The sequence below is a fragment of the Tenrec ecaudatus genome, chromosome 1 (genome assembly GCF_050624435.1).
Source record: "Tenrec ecaudatus isolate mTenEca1 chromosome 1, mTenEca1.hap1, whole genome shotgun sequence".
In the NCBI taxonomy this organism is placed as follows: Eukaryota; Metazoa; Chordata; class Mammalia; order Afrosoricida; family Tenrecidae; genus Tenrec; species Tenrec ecaudatus.
This window is the reverse complement of record NC_134530.1, coordinates 158606903-158622294: the sequence shown is the minus strand read 5'-3', so window position 1 is coordinate 158622294 and position 15392 is coordinate 158606903. Positions and strand designations below refer to the sequence as shown.

At 47.2% G+C, this 15392-nt stretch overlaps 2 non-coding genes across 2 annotated transcripts; one reads left to right on the top strand and one right to left on the bottom strand.

The window, feature by feature from the left end:
* Positions 1-4734: 4734 nt before the first annotated feature.
* TRNAG-CCC (transfer RNA glycine (anticodon CCC)) lies at positions 4735-4805 on the bottom strand. The gene has a single exon. It is a non-coding gene; the product is annotated as a tRNA-Gly (tRNA).
* Positions 4806-15319: 10514 nt separating this feature from the next.
* Positions 15320-15392, top strand: TRNAV-CAC (transfer RNA valine (anticodon CAC)). Its single transcript has one exon. It is a non-coding gene; the product is annotated as a tRNA-Val (tRNA).

Below are 15392 nucleotides of genomic sequence, written 5' to 3'. Positions count from 1 at the left end.
AAAAAAATCATTTTATTAGGGGCTCATACAACTCTTTTCACAATCCGTACACACATCATTTGTGTCCAGCACATTTGTACATGTTGCCATTATCATTCTCAAAACACCTGCTTTCTACTTGAGCCCTTGGTACCAGCTCCTCACTTTACCCCCCCCCACCTTTCCGCTTCTGCCTCCCCTGAACCCTTGATAATTTATAAATAATTATTATTTTATCATATCTTACACCATCCGACATCTCCCTCTCCCAGTTCTCCACTGTACGTTCTTCAGGGAGGAGGTTACATGTAGACCTTGTCATCTGTTTCACCTTTCTCCCTCACCCTCCCTCCACCTTCCCAATATCGCCACTCTCCACTGTTCCTGATGGGCTCATCTGTCCTGGATTCCCCGGTATTTCCACTTCCTATCCGTGCCAGTGTACATCTCCCTGTCGAGCCGGTTATGTAAGGTAGAATTGGGATCATGATAGTTGGGGGAGGAAGCATTCAAGAAATAGAGGGAAATTGTATGTTTCATAGTTGCTACACTAAACTCTGACTGGCTCGTCACCTCCCCACAACCCTTCTGCAAGGGGATACCCAATTTCCCCCAGATGGGTCCTGGGTCCCCACTCTGCACTCCCCCTCATTCACAACGCTAGGATGTTTTTTGTCTTTGATGCCTGATTCCTTCGATGCCTTGTCATCACACAGGCTGGTGTGCTTCTTCCATGTGGGCTTTGTTGTTTCTTAGTTAGATGGCCACCTGATTGTCTTCAAGCCTTTAAGACCCCCAATGCTATATCATTTGATAGCAGGGCACCATCTGCTTTGCTAGCAACTTTTGCTTATGCACCCACTTTGTCCTCAGCGATCAAGTCGGGACAGGCTGGTGTGCTTCTTCCATGTGGATTCTGTTGGCTCTCAGCTGGCTGGCTGCTTGTTTATCTTCAGGTCTTTAAGACTTCAGGTGCTGTATCTTTTGGTAGTTGGGCACGATCAGCTTTCGTCACCACATTTGCCTGTACACCCATTGTCATCAATGATTGTGTTAGGCAGGTGAGCATCTCAGACTGCCGACTTGTTAGAACAAAGTGTTCTTGTGTTGAGGGAGTACTTGAGCAGGGGCCCACTGTCCATCTGTTTCCTTAATACTAAACCTATATTAAACATCTCCATTGCATTTCTGGTTGTGGAATCACAAGTGCAAAGACTGTCTAGATTATATTTATCAGAATATTTCTACAGATGGAGGGCTTTGGAGGGGGAAGGAAACTTTGCCTGGCTTAGATCTTGAGCATCCCCGTGTGTCTTTGAGGCAGTGACGTAACAACTATAGCAGGGTTTTGGCCTTTCCTTTCCTTTCTAAAACGTGCTCAGCAAACTGCACCCAATAACTACAGTTTGGTAAATTGCTAGGTTAACAATTATGACATATGCAATGTTTTATACAGCAACTAATTTAATAAAAATCACTATTGTGAGGGAAAAAATACTACACCTATAAATATATGTACATAGATCTATTCCCCTCTCGTCATATATAAATATATTTACATCTTTACATGCCTGTATTTAGATCTCTATGACTACCCTTTGCCTCCTAGTTCTTTCCTCTGTTTCTTTGTACTTTCCTCTTGTCCCACTATCATGTTCTGCCTTCATTTGGGTTTTAGGAATTCCTCCCATTTACATTGCCCTTGATCCAGCCCTGCCAGACCTCTCACACCCTCCTGGAGACTGATTTTGGTTCACTTGTTATTCCCTTGTCTCTGGGCTTGTTAACACCCTCTTCCTTTCCTCCGCCACCCCTACCACATGTCAATCTTTTATTTTTTAAATATTGGGTATTAGTGAGGGTTTACATTGCAGATAATATTTAATCCAACAATTTAAGTAACTTATCAAAGGGGGCTTGCACTGCCCTCCTCCTTCTCCTCTCCATCTCTGAGAATGTTATCTTTCCACCTCCGTTAACACCGATCTCCCCTCCAGCCTACTGTTTCCCCTTTCTTCTCCTTCTACCCCTGGAAACCATCAGAGTCCGTTTCTTTTGATATAAACAATTTTCATCTTCTTTTCTTTTATGATGTGATCTCATATAATATTTTCCTTTGTTGATGGGCTCACTTTACTCGGCCTAATGTCCTCCAAATCCATCCATGTCATGACTTGTTTCACAGGTGAACTCTTCCTTAGCAATGTGCAGTATTCCATTGTGAGTGTGCACCAGAGTTTACCTGTCCATTCTCCCATGGATGGGTATGTAGACTGCTTCCCTCTTCCTGTTATTGTGAGTATTGGTATAATGATGAGATGGGTATATATGCTCATGTTATGGTTTTTATTTCTGTGGGACATATGAGGAGTAGCCTCCCAAACCCAGAATTTTTCTTCAAAGCTATGTATTTAATTTTTTTAAAACAAAAGAACCTTATCACCTTCAAAGCACTCTCCATTACACTTACTACTTTTGTCAAATCTGCAAGTCCATTCTTGGAAACATTTTTCAAACTTGTTTGTTTGGGTGGCTGAAAGCACTTCCTTAGCATATTTTGTCCCCCCTTCCCCATCTCTTCTACGTGTCTAATCGCTGTCCTTTCATGACCCTCTTCTTGCGTAGAAACACAAAAGTAGTCACATGGAGCGAGGTCAGGCGACTCAGGTGCATGGGGCAAGAGAGGCATGCTGGGTTTTTGGCCCAAAACTGGTGTACTGAGATGGCTGTGGGAACAGGTGCATTTTTGTGGTGGCAAAATCAGTCCCTGGTCTGCCTTTTTTGTTACACACAGTTGCACTATCTTTACAGAACCTTGAACTAGAAAGCTTGATTAACAGTCAAATTGTAAACAGAAAGCTCCAAATGCACTACAAGTGGACACTTTTGTCTTTTCAGGAAGTTGACGGACGTCCAGAACGAGGCTTTTTGAAAAAACTCACTGTGAGCAGAGAGAACCTTCCCAGGCGAGGTCACTGGGTGCACCAACTCAGAGTAAGTTGCTCAATGCTCACCTAGTGGGGAAAATGCAAACTATGACAGCTGCTGGGCAGAGCTTGTTTCCAGTGTTGTTTTTGTTGGTTTGTTTGTTTGTTGTTGCGATACCCCCTTATATACCTAGTGAAAGGATTGCTTGGTTACATGAAGTGCCAACCACTTTTCACAGTGGTTGTGTAGCTTGACAATATCATGAACAGTGTACGAAGGTTCCAATAGCTCTCCACCTTTCATTGTCTGATTTCGAAACCCCCGACCTCTTGCTGTCAGTGCGTTGTGCAGGAGTAGCTCACGGGTTGATGTGCCTCTCTCGATTGGCCAGTCACCGTGAGCCTTCCTGCATGTGTTTGTGGCAGCCCGGATGTCATCTTCGGGGCAGTGCTCGCTCCACCATCTGGGCCACCTTAAAATTGGATTATTCATAGTTTCATTGCTGAAGTATTGTTATCGTTTTACATAGATTTCAGTCTCTTGTCCAATAGGTCATTACCAAAAATTTTTAAACACGTGGTGTGTTTACATTTTTGCTACACATAAGTGTCTTATTTTTATAAGGCCTTAGTCCCCTATTGTGTGTGTGTGTTTACATAATGTTGGTAGTGTGTTTATGCCCTGGCTTAGGGAACTGAGGTTTGTCCCTACTTTTTCATCCATTAGGCTTTTTATCTTCAAGACATTTTGGGATATGGCGTGAGGGATGGAACCGATTGGTTCTTCTGTAAATAGATCGCCAGCACTATTTGTTGAAGAGCTTGTCTCTTCCTTCCTGTATAAAGTTGGCGACTAGTTTTTCCATTTCTTTGAAGAACGATGCTGGGACAGGATCAGGATTGTGTTATAGTTGTAGCTTGTTTGGGCTAGTATTGGCAGTTTCACAGTGTTAACCAAAACGTAACTCGTGGCCATCGAGTTCTTTTTAACTCATAGCCACCCCGTTGGACAAGGTCAAATGCCCCTTGGGTTTTGGAGACTGATTTTCTGGAGTATGAAGCCTTATCTTTTTTCCCACAGAGGCGGATGGGGGTGTGGGGAGGATGATGTCCATCTGCTGACCTTACAGCCCAAATTGTTACCCATAGTTGTTGGTTTGTTGTTTTTTTTGGGGGGGGTGGGCAGTGAATTCTAGATGCTACTATAGTCACTTAAAATGTTATTTGTGGGTACCTCCTCAGCTCTAAAAAGAACACATGCACTTGGACTCGATTCTGACCCCTGGCGACCTCCCCCGCAGAGTGAGAGGTTTCGGGGCTGTGCGCTCCACGTGGAGCCGCTGGCGGAGGCTGCGGGCTCGCATCTGCTGAGTGCGTGAGGGCACCGTACCCAAGGGCCCGTGCGCAGGGGAAGGATGAGCGCGTTCTCCCGCGTCAGCTCGTCCTTGGTCCGCGCCGTCCCTGCCGCGGCGGGGTTGGAGCGCGTCCTGCAGCCTCCTGTCCATCCATCTCTCCAGGTTTCCCCTTTCCCCTCGGCTTCTTTACCGCGCAGGCCCGTTTACAGGGGCTGGTCTCTCCGGATACGATGTCCGAAGTCGCGAGTGCAAGTCTCACTATCTTCGCAACCCAGGAACATTCTGTGAACTTCTTCCAAGACGGATTTGTGTGTCAGGCTCTCCAAAGTCCATGTTTCTTCCTATGAAAATGTTCAATGATCAGGTCGTCTCCCTGAATCACCATTTGGTCGGGCTTATTCTTGCAATAGATAATCCTGTACAGAAGGGAGACACTCTAAGAACCTCGTGTTGAAGAATAAAACAAAGCAAGTTGCACTGGCCGGGAATCGAACCCGGGTCACCCGCGTGGGAGGCGAGAATTCTACCACTGAACCACCAGTGCCCCTGTGCGGCTTGTAGCATAATCATACCTAGAAGTAGGACAGCCACTGAGTAACAACCTTCCCAAATAGGTCTTCTATATGTAGAAACCAAAAAACATGGTTTCATTAAAAGGAGACTTCCATCAGGCAACAGTCTAATGTGAAGACATTCAAATGGAAGTACTACACTATCAAAGTGAGATTTGTTGTGCTTGGTAGTTCAAACCACACACTGAAAAGGCTCTTTCCAACTACATAACAGACCCAGAGGCACAACATGTCAGGAATTTATTCAGGCCACTTGTTTATGCCCTTTCTCTGAATTGCCAATCTCCATCTGCTACCTTATATTTTTATCGCAATTTTTAAACTGCGCCGCGGGCACGCACACACACACATAAAACAACAACCATCCCAAACGCAGGAGACTGGCAAATCCCCAGCCTTGGAAATAAGTAAGAACTGGAAAGGAGCTGGCGGGCTGACATGGAATTCTGCTCCCGTGGAGAATCACTTTACAAAAGGGACTCCACTTTGAATGCGGTGACTTCAGCCTGGCTCTTAGAATTCACCTCTCATCCACCTCCCTCTAACCTACCTCCCCCTCCCCTGCTCAAGGCCAAATCCCTGGAGCCAGGTCATCCAGGAGCCAGAATGTTTTCTGAAGATATGCACACTCCCCTCTACCTGTCCTCAGACTGATGAATGATAAGATTAAGGACCTCTTCCCTGCTGAAGGCCCTGTGTGCCCAGCTTTCATCCTTCCCAGCTGTGCCTGCCAGAAAGGGGTATAAAAATGCTGCCTGAATCCCCCAAGGCATGGTTTCAATAGCTGAATACCCTGATTGCGGAACCCGCCAGCAAGCTTCTCAATAAAGCCTGCTTCTAAAACTTTGCCAATTGGATCTTTAGTTCTGTTTCGCCCCCCATTAAACCTTACACTTCTAACAGCAAATTCCTGAAGCTCTTTGGTAAAGTATCTCAACGAGGAAGACCGCAACAGAAATGGAAAGATATGACTAGAGGTACGAAATGCCTTTGGGAGCAGTAACAGCACATGGTCACTGTACACCTGTGTACTCGCCCTCATCTCTCCCATTGCCGTGAAGAGATAGGCAGATGTTGACTCTCTTGGTCCTTGATAAATTTTACCTTCTTACAGTCATTGAGCATGACCAAAAAAGCTGCCATGACCACTGCTGAACAAAAGCAAACACATAAATTACATTAAAATGAAAAGTGGCTTCCAATGTGGAGGAGAACTGGCAGCGAGCAGAGGGCAGCGCAGTCTGACCTGGGGGAAGTCTGTTGCCCTGCACCGTCAGGGAATCGGGAAAGCTTAGATGAAAAATGCCAAGGTCCAGGGAGGCGACCCAATGCAGGTACAAGGCCAAGTGCTAGCAAACAGGGAGACTTATTCCAAATCTGGATGTAGACCTGTTGAGGCAGAAGAGAGCTGTCTCAGCCGGGCTGAGGCACAGCACCCATCAGCGCTGAGCTCAAGGACTGGCGCCCCTATAAACTGCACCATCAACGCTCCAGTTGCGGAAAGGCAGGGACTGTGTAGACCCACGTCCACATTTGAAGGACAACAAGACAGGACCGTCTAAGGAATCCGACGTGGTGTCTGCGGGAAAGCCTGGTCCCCAGGAGAAGGGGCTGAGCCCATGGAAGGAGGGCGCTGCCACCAGCCAAGATTCGGGCAGCGCAGGGGCTGCGGGTTTTCCAGCGCAGGCCTGGAGGTCAGGAGTCGGGTGCCAGGGCCCTGTTTGCAAGTGTCTTCTAGCCACAGGGCCTTCCCTTGGGCGCCTGCCTGTCTGAGACTGGAGATCGCGGAGGGTCGTGCTCCATCGTCACCCAGGGCGCAACCTTGTTAGAAAGTCGCCCCCACCCGAGTCCCGGTCCCTGTGCGTCCCCACGCGGTCTGCGCGTCTCTGAGTGGGGTCCAAGGTGGGGCGGGGAGGAAAGAGCCTGGCGGGCCTGTGAGCGCCCACTGGGCTTATGGAGCGGGGTGAGGTCCACCGGTCGCCTCCTTGGAGAAGGAGGGCAGGCAGTGAAATTCGGGCTGATCTCCAGAGGAGAGGGAGACCCCCAGGAGGGTAGAGGTCTGGCCTCCAAGTTTGTGCTAAGCGACAAAGTGTCAGTTGGAAGCAAATCAGATAGCTGCTTGTGATTCCCTGGTGGTCTAGTGGCTAGGATACTGTGCAGAATTGATTCCTGGTCAGGGAAAGTCTTTTAACTAGTCATGGCTTATAGACAACTTTCAAGCTTGGAAAGATGAAAAGTTATGGGTGGCATCCCCTGGGCACCCCAAGGAGTTACCTCCTGCTCAGAGGGTAATAGGCTACCACAGCTCTAGGGTTCCAATCATATTTTTCAAACATACAACGTTGAACAGATAGGAACATCATTTATTACTTCTGTACCTTCAACTATGAAGATTTCCCATAGTTGCTTTTCCTGTGTATCTCCCTATATATCTACTTGCTACACCTTGAGAGTAACTTGCTGATTTCCTGAGTTTCTTGAATAAGGGAAGACTCTCATTTTGGCAAGTGTCTTTCCTCCCTGTCTTCTCCAAGAGGCCCTTGTGGTCCCTTAGCCAGGTAGTGCCCAGTCTCCTCAAGCCCTGGAAAAGCTTTATTCTGCTCTCCCCTTTAAAGGTGGAGGACAGGATGCTTGTCACTCAGAGGCCCCAGGGGCTGGGCAGAACTGCCCAGAGGGGTCTGAGATTGCGGCTCTTTATAGGAGTGGAAAGCAACTGTGGACCTGCGGATAGCAGCCCAATGCACAAGCATTTGGGAGTCCACTTGAGTCAGTGAGACTTTGAGCATGCTGGTGGTTAGTTGGAGTGTGCGCAGAACTGGGCCTCCTCCCAACTCCTCCTGGTTTCTGGGTTCAGTTGTTGTCCTGGGTCAGTCAGAGCTCTGGAGCTGCCTTCAGGGAAGGTCTCTTCAGGGAGGGTAGCTGTCCTCGCCACACTGTTCTCTACCTTTCAGCGTCTACAGAGTCCTGACCAGACAGACAGACAGTAAGGCCTCTCTTATGGTAGGAGAGCAAAAGGAGCAGAGAAAATTGACGCACAGGGAGGAGGAAAACTCCCCGGAGCTTTCCAGAGGGATCTAGGCGGTGCTATCAGGTAGGCGTCGCACCTCAGTCTGGTCTTCACCTGGCTTTGATCTCCTCCTGATTCCAACCCGCATCCAAGCAGAAAGATGTCCTGATTTGTGGAGTGCACTCAGTTGTGCTTCTGCCCAAAGGAGAGCAGCCATTGAGCTTCTCTTGCCACAATGGCCCTGCAGTGCAAGGTGACTGTCCGTGTGTTTCCCCGTGCACTTCCATAGAAACCCTTGAGGAAAAAGATACATGAAGATATGTCACAAAAGGGCCTGCTTCTATTTATCTTCAACCCTTATCTGAATCAGAAGCGAACAAATGCTAGAGTTGAATTAAGGATGCTTCTCTATGCTGTACTTAATCCTGAGTAAATCCTTACTTGATTATCTGAATCAGGAACTAAGAGGGGAGTGGAAGGGGAGGTAAAGAAAATATATCTGAAACAGTGACAAAACAGTTATTGGAAAGAAAAGAGCACAATTTTCATTAGCAAAGAATGTCATTACATGGAAAATATTGCTATCATCTACATAAAAATGTGATATGAAGAGAAACAAGAAAAATAGGGTCCATATGATATGTGGTACTTGGATCTCGGCCCTATGAAGTGGTGGACCTGGGCTACAAACTGCCATTACCAAGCAAAGTTGGTCAGCCCATAGAGACAGATACTGTTTGAGGCCACTATTTTTATCTCTATCCTGGAACATTTATTATTATTTTTTATTCTTAAACGTTTTATTAGTGGCTACTACAACTCTTGTCACAATCCATACATACATTGATTGTGTAAAGCACATCTGTACATTCATTGCCCTCATCATTTTCAAAGCATTTGCTCTCCACTTAAGCCCTTGGCATTAGATCCACTTTTTTCCCCCTCCCTCCCTCCTCCCTCCTCCCTCATGAGCCCTCTTAATTTATAAATTATTATTTTGTCATATCTTTCCCTAACTGATGTCTCCCTTCACCCACTTTTCTGATGTCCATCCCCCAGGGAAGAGGTCACATGTAGATCCTTGTAATCGGTTCCCCCTTTCCTACCCACCCTCCCTGTATCCTCCCAGTATCGCCACTCACACACCTGGTCCTGAAGATATCATCTGCCTTGGATTCCCTGTGCCTCCAGCTCCCATCTGCACCAGTGCCCATCCTCTGGTCTAGTTAGACTTGCAAGGTAGAATTTGGATCATGATATTAGGGGGGAGGTGGGAGGACACATTAGGAACTGGAGGAAAGCTGCATTTTTCATTGGTGCTACATTGCACCCTGACTGACTCATCTCCTCCCCTAGACCCCTCAGCCAGTCGATCTCTAGTGGCCGACAAATGGGGTTTGGGTCTCCACTCTGCACTTCACCCCTCATTCACTGTGGTAAGATTTTTTTGTTCTGATGATGCCTTATACCGGATCCCTTTGACACCTCGTGATCACAAAGGCTGGTGTGCTTCTTCCATGGGGGCTTTGTTGCTTCTGAGCTAGATGGCTGCTTGTTTACCTTCAAGCCTTTAAGACCCCAGACACTATACCATTTGATAGCCAGGCACCATCAGCTTTCTTCGCCACATTTGCTTATGCACCCGTTTGTCCTCAGTGATCATATCATGGAGGTGTGCAGCCAATGATATGTTTTTTTGGTGAGGCCACTATTACAAAATTAAGAAAAATATTTTCAAACCCAAAGAAGGAGTAGACTTTGATGGTTATGAGAAGCCTGGGGAGAAGGAGGGGAAGAAAGAGGAGGAAGAAAATAAATGAATAAAATTTATGGAAAAACAGATGAAGAAATGTACAGTCCCCAGAAGTCTAAGGAGTGGATTTGACGTGATGCCAGTGGGCCGTTCCGGCGCACACCCTGCGACTCAGTGGGCAAGTGTTAGACTGTTAATCAAAGATCCAGGTGTGAACCCACCAGCTGCTCTGCAGGACAAAGGCGTGCAGGCTGCTGTGGGAAGAGCACCGCCCTGGGAGCACTCTGGGCAGTTCCACTCTGTCCATACGCCATGTCCTGCTTCCCCGACCACTGGGGCATTTCGCTTTCTTTGCAGTTAGGTTTAATCCATAGTATGGGGAATATGGGAGATGGGAAAAATGACGGTTAGTATGCTGTACGTCGCAATAAGGCATACAGTAAATGGACGCAAGGCCCACAGATACAACTGCTTTAGTGCTCTGGGCTTGCATGCTGGCCCGTTGTAGAAGGCTCTCATTGTCAATAGCATCTTCAGTCTAAAGGTATCCTTTCTTTTCCTGACACATCTGGCCTGGTTTCTTGCTTAAGCTTGCATGGTAAGTGACAAGTTGGACAATGACTGAGACCGAAGGGCTGGATCATGGGGTGGAAGTACAGTGAGTGGAAAGGCTGGACAGAGGGAGCAGAGTACATCACCAAACCCTCCCAGCCATGATGGCAGAGCAGTGGGGGGCTCTGCTTTCACTTGCAGGTACTCAGTCTGTCCTGTGGTGCAGGAACAACACTGCTGGATGTAGTCCTGCCCACAACATGCCAATGTGGTTATTCGTCTCTTTTCACAGGTGAGACTATTACCTGAAAAATGAACATTTAACACTCTCAGAGGACCCTTTGGATGATATTGAGAATGGTGACTAAAAATTTTTTAAGATGAACATGGACACAGTGATATGAGTTTGTAAGATCAATTTTAGAGAAAGCTGAGCAGAGGTAAAATGATTAATTTCGTCACAGAAGTGTGATTGTCTGCTTAAAACTAGGGAGATCAAAAAGTGAATATGTAAGAAAGTTAGGTTTCTGAGAAAGTATTCCGTTTGAAGGCAAGTAGCTTAGTATTTCCATTTTATTCGTCAACGGAGAAAATCTGGCACAAGCATGTAAGTGGCCCATCTAGTGAGGACCAGGGCTGTTTCTCATAGTCAGACATTTCGGGTAGTTCCTGGGTGGAGCACATGGTTCCGTGCTGAAATACTAGCCAAAAGGCGGTGGTCCTAAATCGCCCAGAGACATAGCCGAAGGCAGGTCTGCAGAGGGGCTTTTGCGTGTTCAGAGACCTGAAAACGCCGAGGAGCAGTTCTCCTGTGTGCAGATGCGTCCCCACAGTCACCATCGACTAGGGGAACTGGTAGCATGCACATGGGCACTCTTTGTCTTGCCCTAGTCACGTCCCGCTCTAGAAATGATGGCTGTTTCCTGCGGAGTCTTTCTCTGCAGGGAGAGATATTGCCCCTGGAAATTAGAGTTTCCTTGTCGCCCCCCCCCCCCTCTCCCCTCTCCGTTCTATGAAAGTGCCGGCCACTCCATCTTCTTTGGCTCACTTTCAGTCTGAGCACTCGGAGATGGAATTGAGAGGATGGAGTCTCCTCAGGCATTCCATTTCCTTGGAGTACCCTGGTGAGCCTGGATGGAAAGGAGGGAGAGAGGAAGGAGGGACTTACTTCAGGTCACAAGGCCTAAGTATATCTCAGATCATATTTCTTTAACCCACTATTACCACTAACTCCTAGAGTCTGGAAGGCGTAGCTAGAATCTCATTGAATCTACACTGTAGCTCCTTCACTAAACTGTGCTCAGTTTGCCCCTGGCCTCCATCACCAGATGGCTCTCACTCTAGCCTCACGTATTCAGCAGGGACTGAGAGAAGATTATCATTTGGACTCTCTCTGTGTCTGCTAACCAGGAATGCAGGAACCATGAAAAGATGGTCTCTCATTCTCCTCAGTTCCCACATTGATGACCACGCTGGCACAACAGAACAGGTCGAAGTCCAACCCTGCACAAGATGAGAATCCGATGCCTCACTCACGGAGGATTTTCACTTCAAGTGGGTGCTTTGGTTGCCAAAATCACAACCCCTCTACCTCCCAGAGTGAAAACTGCCTGAAGCCTGGATGAGTAGCTTCTCAGGTGAGCAAACCCCTTTGCTGCCCATCGCCACCCTCTGGAGTCAGCGTCACTGGAAGAAAGTCACAAGGACGTGAGGAGGTAAGAACTTCAGGGTAATGCCACTGTACACCATTCTTCAGCTCTTTGGGGAGTAGATTCATTTTTCATTAAAAAATGAGATTTTAGGGGAGGGTGGAGGGAAGGGAAGGGAGAAAGGGGAAACAGATTACAAGTCTCTCTATATAACCCGCTCCTTGGGGGATGGACACGGGAGAAGTGGCTGAAGGGAGATGTCAGACTGTGTAAGATATGACAAAATAATAATAATTTATAAATTATCAAGGGTTCATGGGGAAAGGGGAGTGGGGAGGGAAGGAAAAAATGAGGAGCAAATACCAGGGGCTCAGTGGAAAGGAAATGTTTTGAGAATGATGTGGGAAATAAATGCACAATGGATGTATGTGTGGGTGATAATAGTTGTACAAGCCCCCAATAAAATGATTTGATTAAAAAAATGAGATTTTATAAATCTTTGAAAATAATCTTTATTTTACATATACTCCAAAGTCTATCATTTGTGTAGACATAAACGTATACTATTTTATTTTCCAAGCATATTAATATAAGAGCATATCATCGTTAATGCAGCCACTACATCTATACTTCAGAATAATAGGGGTCCAGTCTAGGAACCTCACTTCCTTCCAAAGTCAAATATTCCTAACCACCTGGTTTTAGATAGAAAACTTAAATTGAGTCTCAAGGCTCAGAACACAGAAAATCAGCCATCCCTGCAGTGAGGCCTTCATAAACGCAAGCATTTGTACATCTGGACGCAGGGAAGCATTGCATCACATGTCCACAACTGGATTCCTAGAAAACAGCAAGGGAATCTCTACTGAAGAAGGACCGTGAAAGTTTGCTGTTGACACACGAGAAGAAAAATATTTCTTACAGGGCTAGCAGAAGTTCCAGCCTGCAACTCTCTGCTGAGAACCACAAAAGATGAACAGAGTGCACCTGGATCAAACTGGGAGGGCTCAATAGCTTTAGGATCCTGGTTTTGGTCAATGTGGTTTGTTCCTGTTCCTCCTCACTCTGCCCTGAAATGAATGTTTAATAACTGAAGGAAACATCTTGTTCAGGAACTTTGAAATACACAAAGCAGCCCCAAACTTATCAGACTTCCAGTCTAGAGTAGACTGGTTCATGGAAACAGTACTAAGGAGATACTGATGTGGATGAGTTTACACAGCAGATCAGTGATCTGTGTTTTCCTATGGCAATGACTGGTTCTGAAGACTGTCACCGTCTCCTGCAGGAGACACAAGGGCAATTTTTAGGCCAAGACTCTACCAGATCTTCAGTTTGCCAAAGTTCACAAGTACAACCCCCCAACTATTTACTGTACTTGGAAAATGTTCAAACCTGTAGAAAAAGTGGAATGAATAACACAAGGACTGCCGCATCCTGTTCTACTCATTTCACGCTGACTGTGAGAGTCAGATAATCTGTTGTCAATTTGAGGCTTAGGAGCGAAGGGGCGGAGTTTAGCTGGTCAATCAGATTGCAGCTTGATGACGTCATCTTGAGACACTAAGGAGGAAACACTCACCCCATTCCAGACATTCCTGTGGACAAGGCACCTGGAGCCACATACACTAGAGCCCTGCAGCTGGATGAGCCAGGTGGATATCTCTGCCACTGCTGAGGTGTTTCCACTGCCACTGGATCCACAGGACTTTCCACCCACTGGCCTGTGACGTTGGAATCGGCATCATTGCATGTGATGTATAAGTCTGAAGGGGAGTATATAAATTGGTATTGGACATATGGGCTAATATCAGACTTATGGACTTGATCTGGACTGGCCTGGGATGTTTTTTGTAATATTCAATTGCTCTCGTCTATAAAGCTCTTTCTTAAACACGTATGCTTGAGTATGGATTTGTTTCTCCAGTCGACCTGGACTAACACAGTGCCATTCATTTGTTGTCGACATAACCCACACAAACATACATATTTCTTTAGTGAATTCAGACAAATCTCTGAGTACATTAGTGTGTACATCCTGAGATTAACAGGCATTATCATGCATAACCATACTATAAATGAATTATCCAGTCAGAGAACTATAATGTTAATTCAGCAAGTGTGGTCCTAGGGTCAAGTTACACATGCTGCAGTTGCGCTGGTCCATCCACCCTGTGGACAACAGACTTGCTCTGTCCTCACGATTGTTATGTTGACGCTTATGGCTTCCCATCACAGCCCTTTCCCTTCTGAGGCAAAAGTGCTAACCACTACACTCCTGAAAACTGTATACTCTTTGGGGCCTCAGACACTAAACAGGGAAATACCTAGGGCCTTTCTACTAGGAACCTGTATTTCAGGCCCAACTGACAAAATGCAACATTTCACCACAATTCCCAAATTTTTAAAGTGACACAGAAAGCCCTGCTGGACAGAGAGTGTGCACATCACAGTCGCGTCTGGAAGAGCAGACAATCTGCATGCAAAGGAGAGCCATCAAGACTGACTTGCACTGTGAAAGTTGATGGTGTCTGTACTCCTAAGAAAACCCAACCCAAAGCCTGAAATCTTGGGCAGACAACTGTCCTTAGGTCACACCCAGAGCTCCCCCACAGAAGCAAGTCCTCAGGAGAAGATTCCAGCCAGCACCTTGTGCATCCAGTGTTCCCACCTGCTGTCTGTTTGGAAGACTGCTGCACTAACCGGTGCACAAGTAGCTGATTTCACTCCCGGAATTGCAGGCCTGACACCAGTGTGGCAATTCTTTGTTTAACTTTCTGAACACCCCAAGAAGGATTTCCACAGAGATGGAATCATTTACAGTCTACCAGCTGGTGACAGTTTCGATTTTGCATGTCTTGGACCATAGTTGTTTCCCGCTTTCCTATGAATGGATGAAGCACCCCAATACTCACCTGCAGGCTAGTGCTGGGACACGCAGAGGCCCTGGGAAGACAGCCCGACGACAGGTCTCTGAAAGACCACCTAGAAAACGCGGCAGAGCAGTTCGCGTTGCACACGTGGGGTACCGTGGAAAGGATCGCCTGCAGCCAACGTGAGTGCTTGTGGGTGTGTGTGGGCGGGTCGTAATGAGGAAGGACACTGAACATCCTTGACTGGGAGCACTTACCTGTTGTCAAGAGTTCAGAGGAGTGACCACCGCTGAGGACTGGGTCGCAGCTCCGCAGAGAGGGCTGCAGCGAGCTGGAGGCCCGCGGGGAGGCTCGATCTGGACACAGGAGTACTAACTCGTGAGCCGTGGGACCCCGAACCCGGCCACGCCCCACGCGCACCCCACCCCACCCCAGGGCTGTGCTTCTGGGTGGGGAGCAGACAACTACTCTGACAGCTCGCCTTGCCTGCGGGGACGGACTGTGGCGCTTTGCCCGCAATGTTGTCAGTAGTGGTTCCTAACTTTGGGAGTCGAGGTTCATGTGCAGCCTTTTGTCTGTTGGAACCACATACTTGGAGAAGGACGATCTCAGGATGTGGGTGCATAACCTGTGCTGTGCCTTCGTGTACCTGGTTTCCGTAGTGTAGTGGTTATCACGTTCGCCTCACACGCGAAAGGTCCCCGGTTCGAAACCGGGCGGAAACA